At 48.5% G+C, this 17,422-nt stretch overlaps 1 long non-coding RNA gene across 2 annotated transcripts in view; it reads left to right on the forward strand.

Moving 5' to 3' along the window:
- The first annotated feature begins 2,749 nt into the window (after positions 1 to 2,749).
- The window catches only part of LOC119977860, a 51,199-nt gene continuing 36,526 nt past the window's right edge, over positions 2,750 to 17,422 (forward strand). Inside the window, exon 1 of one of the 2 annotated variants that reach the window (XR_005463299.1) lies at positions 2,750 to 2,835. This is a non-coding gene — a long non-coding RNA (uncharacterized LOC119977860). The other variant, XR_005463300.1, reaches the window with a different exon arrangement.

Consider the following 17,422-nt stretch of genomic DNA (forward strand, 5'->3'; position numbering starts at 1 on the left):
CACTCAGCGTTCCTGTCCCTGTGTCTCTCAGCGTTCCCTGTCCCTGTGTCTCTCAGGGTTCCCTGTCCCTGTGTCTCTCAGCGTTCCCTGTCCTGGTGTCTCTCAGCGTTCCCTGTCCCTGTGTTTCTCAGCGTTCCCTGTCCCGGTGTCTCTCAGCGTTCACTGTCCCTGTGTCTCTCAGTGTTCCCTGTCCTGGTGTCTCTCAGCGTTCCCTGTTCCTGTGTCACTCAGCGTTACCTGTCCCTGTGTCTCTCAGTGTTCCCTGTCCTGGTGTCTCTCAGCGTTCCCTGTTCCTGTATCACTCAGCGTTCCCTGTCCCTGTGTCTCTCAGCGTTCCCTGTCCCTGTGTCTCTCAGCGTTCCCTGTTCCTGTGTCTCTCAGCGTTCCCTGTCCCGGTGTCTCTCAGCGTTCCCTGTCCTGGTGTCTCTCAGCGTTCCCTGTCCCGGTGTCTCTCAGCGTTCCCTGTCCTGGTGTCTCTCAGCGTTCCCTGTTCCTGTGTCACTCAGCGTTCCCTGTTCTTGTTTCTCTCAGCATTTAAAGTGCGAGTGGACATGGATAAGAGTGATCCTCGGGTGAATCTTCTAAATTGGGGGAAGGCTAATTATAACAATATTAGGCGGGAACTGAATAACCTAGATTGGGGGCGGATGTTTGAGGGTAAATCAACATCTGACATGTGAGAGGCTTTCAAATGTCAGTTGAAAGGAATTCAGGACCGACATGGTCCTGTGTGGAAGAAGGATAAATACGGCAAATTTCACGATCCTTGGATAACGATGGATAATGTAGGTCTCGTCAAAAAAAAAAGGAGGCATTTGTCAGGGCTAGAAGGCTGGGAACAGACGAAGCCTGTGTGGAATATAAGGAAAGTAGGAAGGAACTTAAGCAAGGAGTCAGGAGAGCTAAAAGGGGTCACGAAAAGTCATTGGCAAACAGGGTTAAGGAAAATCCAAAGGCTTTTTACACGTACATATAAAGCAAGAGGGTAGACAGGGAAAGGGTTGGCCCACTGAAGGATAGGCAAGGGAGTCTATGTGTGGAGCCAGAGGAAATGGACGAGGTACTAAATGAATACTTTGCATCAGTATTCACCAAAGATGTTGGAGGATGTTGAGTCTGGAGAAGGGTGTGCAGATAGCCTGGGTCACATTGAGATCCAAAAAGACGAGGTGTTGTGCGTCTTGAAAAATATTAAGGTAGATAAGTCCCCAGGGCCGGATGGGATCTACCCCAGAATACTGAAGGAAGCTAGAGAGGGAATTGCTGAGGCCTTTACAGAAAGCTTTGCATCCTCACTGTCTTCAGGTGATGTCCCGGAGGACTGGAGAAGAGCCAATGTTGTTCCTTTGTTTAAGAAGGGTAGCAAGGATAATCCAGGGAACTACAGGCCGGTGAGCCTCACGTTACTGGTCGGGAAATTACTGGAGATAATTCTTCGAGACAGGATCTACTCCCATTTGGAAGCAAATGGACGTATTAGTGAGAGGCAGCACGGTTTTGTGAAGGGGAGGTCGTGTCTCACTAACTTGATTGAGTTTTTCGAGGCGGTCACAAAGATGATTGATGCAGGTAGGGCAGTGGATGTTGTCTATATGGACTTCAGTAAGGCCTTTGACAAGGTCCCTCATGGAAGACTGGTACAGAAGGTGAAGTCACTCGGGATCAGAGGTGAGCTGGCAAGATGGATACAGAACTGGCTAGGTGATAGAAGGCAGAGAGTAGCAATGGAAGGGTGCTTTTCTGATTGGAGGGCTGTGACTAGTGGTGTTCCGCAGGGATCAGTGCTGGGACTTTTGCTGTTTGTAGTATATATCAATGATTTGGAGGAAAATGTAACTGGTCTGATTAGTAAGTTTGTGGCCAACACAAAGGTTGGTGGAATTGCGGATAGCGATGAGGACAGTTAGAGGATACAGCAGGATTTAGATCATTTGGAGACTTGCGCGGAGAGATGGCAGATGGAGTTTAATCCGGACAAATGTGAGGTAATGCATTCTGGAAGGTCTAATACAGGTAGGGAATATACAGTGAATGGTAGAACCCTCAAGAGTATTGACAGTCAGAGAGATCTTGGTCCACAGGTCACTGAAAGGGGCAACACAGGTGGAGAAGGTAGTCAAGAAGGCGTACGGCATGCTTGCCTTCATTGGCTGGGGCATTGAGTATAAAAATTGGCAAGTTGCGTTGCAGCTGTATAGAACCTTAGTTAGGCCACACTTGGAGTATAGGGTTCAATTCTGGTCGCCACACTACCAGAAGGAGGTGGAGGCTTTGGAGAGGACGCAGAAGAGATTTACCAGGATCTTGCCTGGTATGGAGGGCATTAGCTATGAGGAGAGGTTGAATAAACTTGGTTTGTTCTCACTGGAACGAAGGAGGTTGAGGGGCGACCTGATAGAGGTCTACAAAATTATGAGGGGCATAGACAGAGTGGATAGTCAGAGACTTTTTCCCAGGGTAGAGCGGTCAATTACTGGGGGGCATAGGTTTAAGGTGCGAGGGGCAATGTTTAGAGGAGATGTACGAGGCAAGTTTTTTACACAGAGGGTAGTGGGTGCCTGGAACTTGCTGCCGGAGGAGGTGGTGGAAGCAGGGACGATAGTGACATTTAAGGGGCTTCTTGACAAATACATGAATGGGATGGGAATAGAGGGATACGGACCCCGGAAGTGCAGAAGATTTTAGTTTTGACGGGCAGCATGGTCAGCGCAGGCTTGGAGGGCCGAAGGGCCTGTTCCTCTGCTGTACTTTTCTTTGTTCTTTGTTTATTCCCAGGAAAGGACAGCAGCTCAATCCTCTTCATTCATGGAAATAACCCCAAGATTTGCCATTCTGGTAAATATATTTCCACTTTAAATAGAATTTCTAACTGGGAATTATCAAGAAGAAAAAGGAGGAAAGATACAGGGCTCGGGAGAAAAGTTTGGAAAAGTTATTCTTGCAAAGAACCAGCTTCGACACACCAGGACCAATGGCCAATTCTGTGCTCAAACTATTCTCAGATTGATTCTAAGTCTTTAATTGAAGACCAGGATGGCATTACCTGGGAGTGACTTGAGGTAGCATATTACAGTGTAACCTTAAAATGTATTTAATGCTTACATTGAGTTAGATAAAATCTGCAGCACAGAAACAGACCATTCAGCCCAACTGGTCCGTACCAGCATTGATGCTCCACACAAGCTTCCTCCCAGTCTACTTCACCTCAATGAATCACCATATCCTTCATTCCTTTCTTGGAATTGCCAAACATCCCTGAAATGCAGTGAGACTACTCACCTCAAGTGTTTAGGGCAGCACGGTAGCATGGTGGTTAGCATAAATGCTTCACAGCTCCAGGGTCCCAGGTTCGATTCCCGGCTGGGTCACTGTCTGTGCGGAGTCTGCACGTCCTCCCCGTGTGTGCGTGGGTTTCCTCCGGGTGCTCCGGTTTCCTCCCACAGTCCAAAGATGTGCGGGTTAGGTGGATTGGCCATGATAAATTGCCCGTAGTGTCCTAAAAAGTAAGGTTAATGGGGGGGTTGTTGGGTTACGGGTCTAGGGTGGATACATGGGTTTGAGTAGGGTGATCATTGCTCGGCACAACATCGAGGGCCGAAGGGCCTGTTCTGTGCTGTACTGTTCTATGTTCATGTTCTATGTTCAACAGTGAGTTCCACATTCTTTCGACTCTTTGGATAATGTTTCTATTAAATTCCCTATTGGTGGGCGGCACGGTGGCATAGTGGTTAGCGCTGCTGCATCACGGTGCCGAGGACCCAGATTAAATCCCGGCCCCGGGTCACTGTTCGTGTGGTTTGCACATTCTCCCCATGTCTCCCTGTGTTTCACCCCCACAACCCAAAGATATGCAGGGTAGCCACGCTAAATTGCCCCTTAATTGGGAAACAAGAATTGGGTACTCTAAATTTTTTTAAAAATCCCAATTGGATTTACTAGTGAGTGTCTTATGCTTGTGATTCGAGTGTGAGTCTGGTGCAAAAGTTTTCTGTACATCTGTCCCATCAAACCTGGCATTACCATAAAGATCTCTATCAGGTTACCCCCTTGGTGTTCTCCTCATTGCAGGACAGTATATGCTCTCAATTCTGGAATCGCATTGTGAACTTTTTTTTCAATGTCTTTGTATCCTTTTTATATGGAGGTTACCAGAGCGTGCACAGTACGCAAAGTGTGGCCTGAATCAAAGTTCTGTGCAAGTTTAACGTAACTAATCTGTGTTTTACTCCCATCACTCCAGAAATAAATCCATCGGTGAGTTCACTTTTATGGTTTTAGTATTTATATGCACTTCTAAACATGTCCCTTTACTGCTCTGTCTTTCAGAATCTTATTGTGCTCTATATTTGTGGCTTCTTTATCCTTCTGACTGAAATACACCATCTCACATTCATCTATAATAATAGCTATTGTCACAAGTAGGCTTCAATGAAGTTACTGTGAAAAGCCCCTAGTCGCCACATTCTGGCGCCTGTTGGGGGAGGCTGGTACGGGAATTGAACCATGCTGTTGCCTTGTCCTGCATTACAAGCCAGCTATTTAGCCCACTGTGCCAAACCAGCCCCCCCTCACATTCATCTATATTGAAATTTACTTGCCAATTACATGCCTATTCTGCATGTTATTAATGTTATCTTGTATTTTCTTACATTCTTTCTTTGTGTTAACCAGACTGACTGTAAATGTTTCTGTAGGTATGTAGAACCTTCACAGTCAGAAACGGGGGAATTCATAACAGGGAACAAGGAAATAGTTGAGGAACTAAATTCATACTTTGCTTCTATCTTCATGAAGGAAGACATTAATAATGTACCAAAGTTCTGAGAAAAACAAGTTTGAGTGAGGAGCTGAAGGAAATTAGTATTAGTAAAGAAATGGTTTTGGGGAAATTAATGGATTGAAGGCAGGTAAATCTCCAGGGATGGATAATCTTCATCCCAGAATACTTCAGAAAGAGGCCCTAGAAATAGTAGATCCATTGGTGATCATTTCCCAAAAAACTTTGGACTCTGGAATGTTTTTTTTTAAATGTATTTATGGGATGTGGGCGTCGCTGGTTAGCCCAGCATTTATTGCCCATCCCTAGTTGCCCTTCAGAAGGTGGTGGTGAGTTGAACCGCTGCAGTCCCTGAGGTGTAGGTATACCCACTGTGCTGTAAGGGAGGGAGTTCCATGATTTTGACACTGAAGGAACGGCCGATATATTTCCAAGTCAGGGTGGTTAGTGACTTGGAGCGGAACGTCCAGGTCGTGGGTTCCCAGGCATCTGCTGCTCTTGTCCTTCTAGATGGTAGTGATCATGGGTTTGGAAGGTGCTGTCTAAGGAACCTTGGTGAGATACTGCAGTGCATCTTGTAGATGGTACACACGGCTGCCACTGTTCATCGGTGGTGGAGGGTTTGAATGTTTGTGGAAGGAGGAGCAATCAAGCGGGGCTGCTTTGTCCTGGATGGTGTTGAGCTTCTTGAGTGTTGTTGGAGCTGCACTCATCCAGGCCAGTGGGGAATATTCCATCGCACTCCTGACTTGTGCCTTGTAGATGGTGGACAGGCTTTGGGGGAGGCTCAGGAGGTGAGTTACTCACCATAGGATTATTAGACTTGAATGGGCGTAAATGGAGAGAGGTGGACACTCAGTGAGACCTTGGCCTCCTGCATCAGTCGCTGAAGGCAAGCACGCAGGCACAGCAGGCAGTAAAGAAGGCAAATGGTATGTTTTCAAATGGATTCGAGTATAGGAATTGGGATGTTTTACTGCAACTGTCTTGCGCACTAGTGAGGCCTGGAGTATTGTGTGCAGTTTTGGTGTCCTTATCTGAGGAAGGATGTTCTTGCTGTGGAGGGAGAGCAGCGAAGGTTTACCAGGCTGATTCCTGGGATGACGGGACTGTCATATGAGGAGAGGCATAGATACATAGATACATAGGGCGCAATTCTCCGCCCCCCCACGCCGGTTGGGAGAATAGCGGGAGGACCTCCCGACATTTTTCACGCCCTCCCGCTATTCTCCCCCCCCCCCCTCGCCCGACCCACGTCACGAATCGCCGCTCGCCGTTTTTTACGGCGAGCGGCGATTCTCCGCGGCCGATGGGCCGAGCGGCCGGGCCTTTACGCCCGTTTTTTCACGGCAGCAAACACACCTGCTCGCTGCCATCGTAAAAACGGGCGCTGGATGCTCGTTTGGGGCGGGAGCACCACCGTTGTGCTCAGGAGGGGACAGGCCCACGATCGGTGCCCACCGATCGTCGGGCCTGCGTCCAAAAGGGACGCACTATTTCCCCTCCGCCGCCCGACAAGATCAAGCCGCCACATCCTGTCGGGCGGCGGTGGAGAAATGCGGAACCGCGCATGCGCGGGTGACGTCATCACACCATTGACAGAACCCGCGCATGCGCGGTTCCGCATTTCTCCACCGCCACCTCCACCCTCACCCTCACCCCCACCCCCACCCCCACACCACCCTTACCCCCACACCACCCTCACCCCCACACCACCATCACCCCCACACCACCCCCACCCCCACCGCCACCCTCACCCTCACCCCCACACCACCCTCACCCCCACACCACCCTCACCCCCACACCACCCTCACCCCCACACCACCCTCACCCCCACACACACACCACGCCCACCACCCCACCAGCCACTGCCACAACCAGAAACCGTCCATGCGCCGATCAGCGTTGACGACACCGACACAGAGGGGACGAATATGGCTGAGACCCAGGACACTCCGACATGGGTCGCCCGTCACATCTTCTCCAACACCCTGCACCATCCCAGAGACACTCACCTCGGCTGGCACTTGAGTGAAGAGGCTCCTGGGACACTATCTAGAGCTCACCACACAACTGCTCCGTTACAGCAGGTGGAGGGAGGAACTCCCGAGGGGGGGGGACAGTCAGAGGGCAGACCGATCCCAGGGACTTGCTGCCGTCCAGATGGGTCTCGGGCCTCTAGAATGGACAGTCCCATCGATTGCTGGTTTAGCTCACTGAGCTAAATCGTTGGCTTTTAAAGCAGACCAAGCAGGCCAGCAGCACGGTTTGATTCCCGTACCAGCCTCCCCGGACAGGCGCCGGAATGTGGCGACTAGGGGCTTTTCACAGTAACTTCATTGAAGCCTACTCGTGACAATAAGCGATTTTCATTTCATTTCATTTCATTTCATTGTGGAAATGCAGTCACTGAGCCAGGGACTACATGAGGGCTTTTCGGCGAGCATCCAACACCTGGCACAGGTGGGGGTGGATGGGTCCAACCACGTGCAGGAGCAGCAGATGCTGCTGACCATGCGTCCCACCCAGGCCAACACAGCACGGGTGGTGTCCGAGGTGGAGGCATTGGGGCGAGGGTTTTGGCTATGGATCAGCATTCTGGGGCATTTTGTGCAGGCGTGGCCAGTTTAGCCTGGCCAATCCACCTAACGTGCACATCTTTGGACTGTGGGAGGAAACCGGAGCACCCGGAGGAAACCCACGCACACACGGGGAGGATGTGCAGACTCCGCACAGACAGTGACCCAAGCCGGGAATCGAACTTGCGACCCTGGAGCTGTGAAGCAACAGTGCTAATCAATGTGCTATCGTGCAGCTAGAAGTAGCTCCAGGAGAATTCACTTATTCGTTATGGTTTATATTAAAGTTCGTTAGTTGTGTGTCTACATGTTCATTTTGTTCATAAACTATCTTACTATTCAAAGAACTAGATGTTCTGTGTGCATCTGTACTGTGGCCACAACACAGAACATAAAGCCTAGTCCCAGAGGGAGAATGCGCAGTCACTGGCTGATGTGATACAGACCCAGAAGGTGGTACAGTCGCAGTGAGTTGTGGCGCAGTCCCAGACTGAGATAATCCACTCCCTGTGCTCCATTGCCACAAGCATGCAGACCCTAGCCAGGACGAGCGCGGGCCTCCAGGACTGGCAGTGCCGGGTGGCCAGGGAGCCTGCCTGATGGAGGAAGAGGTGAAGGGACCCATGCCGGTGACATCCACAGAGGAGGAGCCGGATAACCGCAGCAGCTCGGACTGCAGGCCCGGTCGCCTGAGAAGGCGGCTGTCAATGGGAACTCAGGTCTCAGGGCGGGAGTCACAGCAGGCCGCCTCCACTGATGCTGTACTGTCTGGGGAACCACCTAGACATCGTGTGAGGTCAGAAAATTAAACACCAGTTAGATTGGCACGGGGGCAGGGCACAGTTTAGTGATAGGGACCAGGGCATGATTCTGCTTATATTTGTTCACATTAAACATTCACAATGTCACAACCTGCCTCGGTGCTCTGTCAGACGGGTGTGAGGAGTGGGGTGGTCTGGGTTGGCCAGTTAGTAGGCATGGAGGATGGGGTGGGGACAATGGGAGGACATTGGGTGTTGGCTGGGCTCAGGGCCATAGTTCAGCCAGTGCTCACCGCTCTGGTGCACCACCACCACCAACACCCCCCCCAGACCTCCACATCCCCAGGGATTCGATGGGACTGTGTGATGAAATGGCCAGCTCGCATGAAGGGATCATCCAGTTGGACGATGGACAGAGCTGACATGGGCAGGAGTCAGACATTGTCAAACGATGTAGAGCACCAGAGCTCGTCACAGAGCGGGTTGTTATCATCCTCCATCCCATGGACCAGACCCGGTGTCACTGTCAACCCAGTGCCCCCAGCATGTAGCACCGCAGGCATGTATCACAAAGGGGATTGCCGAGGGGGTGGGGGTGGGTGGGTATCGGCAGGTGGTGAGTGTGCCCGGGTATCGGGCGCAGATGTGCATGATACGCAGCTGATGGTCACAGCTGCATGTATGTCGAGTGGAACCACTTTCGGTTTGTGTAGATTGGCCTGTCAACTGCAGGTGCTCATAGAGGGGCATGCACCCTGTCATAGAGGGGCATGCACCCTGTCATAGAGGGGCATGCACCCTGTCATAGAGGGGCATGCACCCTGTCATAGAGGGGCATGCACCCTGTCATAGAGGGGCATGCGCCCTGTCATAGAGGGGCATGCACCCTGTCATAGAGGGGCATGCACCCTGTCATAGAGGGGCATGCACCCTGTCAATCGCCCATGGGGCCGGGGCCATATTGGTGATAGCAGTGAACCCCACTGCCCGGGCATCTTGGTGGGCTCAGTCCACATTGAAATGGATGTATTGTGCTAACGGGGAATTTAGGGCCTCCGTGAAGGTGTTAGGATTCAAGAAGAAGGTATTAAAACTAGCTTTCACCTGAATGCTCGTACCATTCAAAACAAGGTAAATGAGTTGACAGCACAAATCATCACGAATGAGTCTGATTTAGTGGCCACCACAGAGACATGGTTGCAGGATGGTCATGACTGGGAGTTAAATACCCAGGGGTATCAGACTATTCGGAAGGACCGACAAGAAGATAAGGGAGGTGGTGTAGCTCTGATATTTAAGCATGACATCAGGGCGGTAGTGAGAGATGATTTAGGTTCTATGGAGAAAATGTTTGAATCCATTTGGGTGGAAATTAGAAATAGTAAGGAGAAAAGGTCACTGATAGACGTAGTCTATAGGCCACCAAATAATAACATCACGGTGGGATGGGCAATAAACAAAGAAATAACTGATGCATATAAAAATGGTACGGCAATTATCATGGGGGATTTTAATCTACATGTCGATTGGTCAAACCAGGTCGGTCAGGGCAGCTTTGAGGAGGAGTTTAAAGAATGTATCCGCGATAGTTTTCTTGAGCAGTATGTAATGGAACCTACAAGGGAGCAAGCGATCCTAGATCTGGTCCAGTGCAATGAAACAGGAATAATTAATGATCTCATAGTTAGGGATCCTCTCGAAAGGAGCGATCTCAGCCAGCGGAGAATATGTTTGATTATGGATATTATGAATACTAATTGATTTTTTTCAGTTGGTTAACCTTTCTTTATATTGTAAAAAAGCAGCCTTATTACATTAAAGCATTTTTGTGATATCATCAAGTTAAAGTACTCTAGTTTTGACACTGCAGAACAGGTGCCTCTTTACTAGTCCACTAAAAATTCTATCATTGCATTTTATTGCATCATTTAACTTTCATGAATTATTTCTCTACAATTAAGGCAAATGATAATCTATTTCAGAAATGCAAAACCAATTCCAGTATTAAAATGTTTTACATGTGATAAGAGCAATGGTACACAATGATAATTCCACCCACAATATCCTTTCTGAATTCTCCCTGTGATTTACTGCACTGCCCACTTTCCCTGCATTATTTTCGTTTGTTCAATAATGCTGTGAAATGCTTCTCTGAGCTCTAATCCGGTGACATTCGTTTTTGCGCAAAGAAAATGGAGAAAATGATTGTGAAGCCCAGAAACGTCTAAGTACGATTGAGCAATAAGAGTAATATTAAATATACATTCCTTCTGCAGAGAGTGGAGGGAGAAGAATAAACTCCAGACTTCTCTTTCAGTAATACAGTTTAGCTTGATATTATCAGGTTAATGTTCACACCAATCAACTGTGCAGAAATAAGATTGAGTGTAATTATATATTGCTTTGCTACTCTGAGATGCTCCTTTTGGTTGAATTCTTGGGGGAACTGGCTCCTTTATGTTCTTTTTCATGTTGACCTTTTTAATTTCAACTTGTTTGTTTAACAACTCAATAATCTGTCTATTCTTAGTATTCCCTAGGGTGAAAATAATAGGGTTCATGTGTGTTGGGGAATGATCCATATGCTCGTTGAGATGTGGCTGCATCTATTTCCAAGTTAGTGGGAGCTTGCGTTTAAACTCTGGACTTTAGTAGTTTGCAGAATTAATGGATAATGATGTAATAATAATATTTTGCTCTCCACACATCTGTTACCTTAACACTTTTAGTGTCAACATTTTTAAAGCACTCCCTCCCATTTGTACAGAGGTTTTACTTCTATATAACTGATAAAGTTTGATGATTTGACAAATTCACTCCCAGTCACATGGCCAACTAAGGTGCTTCAGCAAACAAAGCCCTCTACCCCCTCCTGCTGTTACTCTGAAATCAATGGAGATTTACCAGCACTTGTTGGGAAACAGACACTACAGTGTCTTTCCATTGAAACTCTTTATCAATTGTCCAGAATCAGTATTTTAAAATTTAAATACTTACTCAGAAAGTAGTGTAACTGTAATAGTTAGCGATCCATTTTTGTCGAATGCAATCCAACAGACCAAAATGTCTTACTAACTCACCAATAGCACTTCCATCCCAGTAAAGTTCCCAAGAGAGGCTTTCTGGCAGGTTATAATAGATGGTTTCAAATCTTTCTCTGCATTGCACCCTCACACCACAGAACAACAGCAGCCTATGTCTTACTTGGGAATAATGAATAATACTATAATAGATCTGTATGAGATCAAAGCTAAATGAAAATGTTTCACATGCAAAGAAAGATAGATTGGGCTGTTGCAAGAAGGTAGCTGGAAAACTATGATGTAAGAATGAAACATAAATCTTTGAGGATCAAGACTTGCATTGTGAGGGGGGCAGATCCAGTGGTCATGCTCCATGTAGGCACCAACGACAAACGTAGAATAAGAAAGGAGGTTCTGTGTTGGCAGTTTGAGGAGTTAGGCACTGAATTAAAGTACAGAATTTCCAAGGTTATAATCATTGGATTATTACCTTAGTCACGTATGAATTGACAGAGTAGGTAAAATTAGAGAGATGATTACATGGCTCAAAGATGATGTGGGAGAAATGGGTATCGGTTCATGGGGCATTGACATCAGTGTTGGGGAAAGTGGGGGCCATACCATTGGAACGGCCGACATCGAACTGTGCTGGGATCCTTTTGCAAATCCCATAACTGGGGAAGTAGAGAGGGCTTCAAAATAAAGAGTGGGGGGGGGGGGGGGGGGGGGGGGTGAGACTTCCGTTGTTTGGAAAATTAGACAGTCAAATCTAAAGGTAGGAGAGCACGTTAGTAACTAATCCGAGTGTCAACAGAAAACAACAGGTAGGGCAGATAATATGATCATTATATTGCACCAAGGACTCATACAAGAGTCCTAACTAGGAGGGAGAGGGTTCCAAGAATGGAAGGTTTAGAAAATCAGGGATGTAAAGGTAGCAGTGGCACAGGATATTGAGTGGGATCTTGACTATTAGTGTGACAGGCCGGGGCAGGAAGCTTAAACAAAAATATGCAGCACAGAGAAAATCCAGAGTTGCAAACAACTGTAAAAAAACAAAGCTATTTTTCACATCAGTCTTCACTGTGGAAAACATTGCAAATTATCCGAAGATATCAGATGGGCTGATTTCAAATAACACGGTGGAATTTACAAAAATCTCAATCACAAGGGATCAAGTAATACGGAGTGTGGTGAATTTCCAGAGTTCTCTGTACCGGAGGATGGGGAATCTCTGGAATTCACTGTCCTGGAGGGAGGGGAATGTTTGGAATTCTATGTTCCGGAGGGTGGAGAATCTCTGAAATTCTCTGTCCCGGAGGGCGGGGAATCTCTGGAATTCACTGTCCTGGAGAGTGTGGAATCTCCGCAATTCTCCGTTCCGGAGGGTGGGGAATGTCTGGAATTCTCTGTCCTGGAGCGTGGGGAATCTCTGGAATTCTCCGTTCCGGAGGGTGGGGAATGTCTGGAATTCTGTCCAGAGGGTGGGGAATCTATGGAATTCTCTGCCCCGGAGGTAGGTGAATCTCTGGAATTCTCTGTCACGGAGTGAGGGGAATATCTGGAATTCACTGTCCCGGAGGGAGGGGAATCTCTGCAATTCTGTGTCCGGAGGGAGAGGAATCTCTGGAATTCACTGTCCTGGAGGGTGGGGAATCTCTGGGATTCTCCGTTCCGGAGGGTGGGGAATGTCTGGAATTCTCTGTCCCGGAGTGTGGGGAATCTCTGGAATTCCCTGTCCCGGAGGGTGGTGAATTTCCAGAGTTCTCTGTACCGGAGGATGGGGAATCTCTGGAATTCACTTTCCTGGAGGGAGGGGAATGTTTGGAATTCTCTGTTCCGGAGGGTGGAGAATCTCTGGAATTCTCTGCCCCGGAGGTAGGTGAATCTCGGGAATTCTCTGTCCTGGAGGGTGCGGAATCTCTGGAATTCTCCATCCCGGAGGGCGGGGAATCACTGGAATTCACTGTCCTGGAGGGTGGGGAACCTTTGGAATTCTCCATCCCGGAGGGAGGGGAATGTCTGGATTTCTATGTCCCGGAGGGTGGGGAATCTCTAAAATTCACTGTCCTGGAGGGTGGGGAAACTTTGGAATTCTCCATCACGGAGGGAGGGGAATCTCTGGAATTCTCTGTCCTGGAGGGTGGGGAATCTCTGGAATTCTCTGTTCCGGAGGGTGGGGAATCTCTGGAATTCTCCGTTCCGGAGGGTGGGGAATGTCTGGAATTCTCTGTCCCGGAGGGTGGGGAATCTCTAGAATTCTCTGTCCTGGAGGGTGGGGAATCTCCGGAATTCTCTGTCCCGGAGGGTGGGGAATGTCTGGACTTCACGTCCTGGAGAGTGGGGAATCTCTGGAATTCTCTGTCCTGGAGGGTGGGGAATCTCTGGAAATCTGTCCGGATGGAGGTGAATCTCTGGAATACTCTGTCCCGGAGGATTGGGAATCTCTGGAATTCTCCATCCCGGAGGATGGGGAACTCTGGAATTCTCTGTCCCGGAGGGTGGGGAAAGTCTGGAATTCTGTCCGGAGGGTGGGGAATGTCTGGAATTCTGTCCAGAGGGTGGGGAATCTATGGAATTCTCTGTCCCGGAGGATGAGGAATCTCTGGAATTCTCTGTCGCGGAGGGTGGGGAATCTCTGGAATTCTCTGTCCCGGATGATGGGGATTCTCTGGAATTCTCTGTCCCGGAGGGAGAGGAATCTCTGGAATTCTCCATCCCGGAGGGAGGGGAATCTCTGGAATTCTCTGTCCCGGAGGGAGGGGAATCTCTGGAATTCACTGTACTGGAGGGTGGGGAATCTTTGGAATTCTCCATCCCGGAGGGAGGGGAATCTCTGGAATTCTTTGTCCCAGAGGGTGGAGAATCTCTGGAATTCTCTGTCCTGGAGGTTAGGGAATCTCCGGAATTCTCTGTCCTGGAGAGTGGGGAATCTCTGGAATTCTCCATCCCGGAGGGTGGGGAATCTCTGGAATTCTCTGTCCTGGAGAGTGGGGACTCTCTGGAATTCTATGTCCCGAAGTGAGGGGAATCTCTGGAATTCACTGTCCTGGAGAGTGGGGAATCTTTGGAATTCTCCATCCCGGAGGGTGGGGAATCTCTGGAATTCTCTGTACCAGAGGATGGGGAAATCTCTGGAATTCTCTGTCCCGGAGGGAGGGTAATCTCTGGAATTCTCTGTCCCAGAGGGTGGGGAATCTCTGGAATTCTCCATTCTGGAGGGTGGGGAATCTCTGGAATTCTCTGTCCCAGAGGGTGGGGAATCTCTAGAATTCACTGTCCTGGAGGGTGGGTAATCTCTGGAATTCTTCGTTCCGGAGGGTGGGGAATGTCTGGAATTCTCTGTGCCGGAGGGTGGGGAATCTCCGGAATTCTCTGCCCCGAGGGTGGGGAATTTCTGGGCTTCACGTCCTGGAGGGAGGGGAATGTTTGGAATTCTCTGTTCCGGAGGGTGGAGAATCTCTGAAATTCTCTGTCCCAGAGGGCGGGGAATCTCTGGAATTCACTGTCCTGGAGAGTGGGGAATCTCTGGAATTCTCCATCCTGGAGGGTGGGGAATCTCTGGAATTCTCTGCCCCGGAGGGAGGGGTATCTCTGGAATTCACTGTCCTGGAGGGAGGGGAATGTTTGGAATTCTCAGTTCCGGAGGGTGGAGAATCTCTGAAATTCTCTGTCCCAGAGGGCGGGGAATCTCTGGAATTCACTGTCCTGGAGAGTGGGGAATCTCCGGAATTCTCCGTTCCGGAGGGTGGGGAATGTCTGGAATTCTCTGTCCCGGAGGTTGGGGAAGCTCTGGAATTCTCCATTCCGCAGGGTGGGGAATGTCTGGAATTCTCTGTCCCGGAGGATTGGGAATCTCTGGAATTCTCTGTGCCGAAGTGAGGGGAATCTCCGGAATTCTCTGTCCCGGAGGGTGGTGAATCTCTGGAATTCACTGTCCTGGAGGGTGGCGAATCTCCGAAATTCTCTGTCCCAGAGGGTTGGGAATCTCTGGAATTCTCCATCCTGGAGCGTGGGGAATCTCTGGAATTCTCCATTCCGGAGGGTGGGGAATGTCTGGAAATCTCTGTCCCGGAGGGCGGGGAATCTCTGGAATTCTCTGTACCAGAGGATGGGGAATGTCTGGAATTCTCTGTCCCGGAGGGCGGGGAATCTCTGGAGTTCCCCGTTCCGGAGGGTGGGGATGTCTGGAATTCTCTGTCCTGGAGGGAGGGGAATCTCTGGAATTCTCTGTCCTGGAGGTTGGGGAATCTATGGAGTTCCCTGTTCCGGAGGGTGGGGAATGTCTGGAATTCTCTGTCCCGTAGGACGGGGAATCTCTGGAATTCTCTGTACCAGAGAATGGGGAATCTATGGAATTCACTGTCCTGGAGGGTGGGGAATCTCTGGAATTCTCCGTTCCGGAGGGTGGGGAATGTCTGGAATTCTCTGTCCCGGAGTGTGGGGAATCTCTGGAATTCCCTGTCCCGGAGGGTGGTGAATTTCCCGAGTTCTCTGTACCGGAGGATGGGGAATCTCTGGAATTCACTGTCCTGCAGGGAGGGGAATGTTTGGAATTCTCTGTTCCAGAGGGAGGGGATTCTCTGGAATTCTCTGTCCCAGAGGGAGGGGAATGTTTGGAATTCTCTGTTCCAGAGGGAGGGGAATCTCTGGAATTCTCTGTCCCAGAGGGAGGGGAATGTTTGGAATTCTCTGTTCCGGAGGCTGAATCATTAGAAGTATTTAAATTGGACGTGGATAAATATTTGATAGATGGAGGAAATGAGGTCTATGAGGAATGAGTTGAGGTCAGCATGGATTTGCTGTGATTAAATTGAATGGTGGGATGGCTGGACGGGCCTGGTAGCCGACTCCTGCTTTATTTCTGGTGTAAGGAGACATGATTTCAGGATGGAATAAGGAAGCAATTTGATAATCTTAATAGAGGGGTGAGTTTTGAAGTTTTTTGGTTCCAATGGTTATTTTTCAAACTGCCACAGATACTTGTCACAAGGATCACGTGCTGTTATTCAATGAAACTGAATGTTAGGGAGCAGTTCATTATTCACTCTCATATCTTCGCTCAGAACTCACTGTTTTTTTGGAACTATCCAATCATTCATTGTTCTGCTTTCACTTCTTGTGATAAGAAGGGATATTTATTCGCTGAAGATGTGTTTTACTGAAATGTTCACAAGCTTGTGGATATTGTGTATGATACAGAGGATAATGACAGATTGCAGATGTTGAATTGAGCTTATAACAGCTTTCAAAAATCCTCCATTATTCCATATAACATGAAAGTGAAAGGTTTAAAAAGTCACCAATGTCTGTCATTATAACCTCATTGCTGCTCAGACAGAGTGTTGTGAAGAGAACAGTAAAAGGACATTCAAATGCCATTTCCTCTGTACAAAAGCACTTCAGCTCAAGTCATGTAATGTAGGTAAATACACGAATGTGACATCCACAAAATCAAATGTTAACATTCCCTGATTGGCAGGAGGGGATAATAAGGCAATTTTGTTATACCCCTTCTGCAGAGTTGTACTTAGAACGTAATTTATCTATTGGGATTTAAGAGCATCACATTGGTTACATGTACTTTGAAAATTGGATTTAAACACCGCAGTAGGTTTTTGCAGTTTATGCCCAGCATCTTGTATCGTTCTCGAATGCTGTTGCTGCTCTCTCTGGATTCTGGAGAGCTGCCATTGAATCCATGGCCCCCTCCTGGCCTATTAACTCCCCACATTGATGAAAGCTGTTTCTGTTGAAGTTCTCACCGTTCTCCCACCATCTCCTATTGCTTTCTCATCACAAACGAAGACCTTACCTGTCAGAACTCTGGCTTGTCCATGGCACCCTGTGTAATATTATATGGTTCTTGGATAATGAGGTTTTATCTGTTATCTGATGACAAACAGAACGTGTGCATTTCATAATGTAACTTTAGAGTTGCTACAATATCCAGTAGTTTTGTTTATGCCAATCAAGCGATCTTAATGTTCTCCTTTATGGACGTCCCATCTAAATATCGGGAAGAGAAAACTCCAGCACAATTTTGGTTCCCCACCACTGAGTCCATCCCTCTTTCCGGCAACTGTCTTGAAGCTGAACCAGATTATCCATAATCTTGGTCTCATATTTGACACTGAGATGGGCTTCTTACGGGCAGCACAGTAGCACAGTGATTAGCACAGTTGCTTCACAGCGCTAGGGACCCGGGTTCGATTCCCCGCTGGGTCACTGTCTGTGCGGAGTCTGCACGTTCTCCCCGTGTCTGCGTGGGTTTCCTCCAGG

The sequence above is a fragment of the Scyliorhinus canicula genome, chromosome 14, assembly GCF_902713615.1.
Source record: "Scyliorhinus canicula chromosome 14, sScyCan1.1, whole genome shotgun sequence".
In the NCBI taxonomy this organism is placed as follows: Eukaryota; Metazoa; Chordata; class Chondrichthyes; order Carcharhiniformes; family Scyliorhinidae; genus Scyliorhinus; species Scyliorhinus canicula.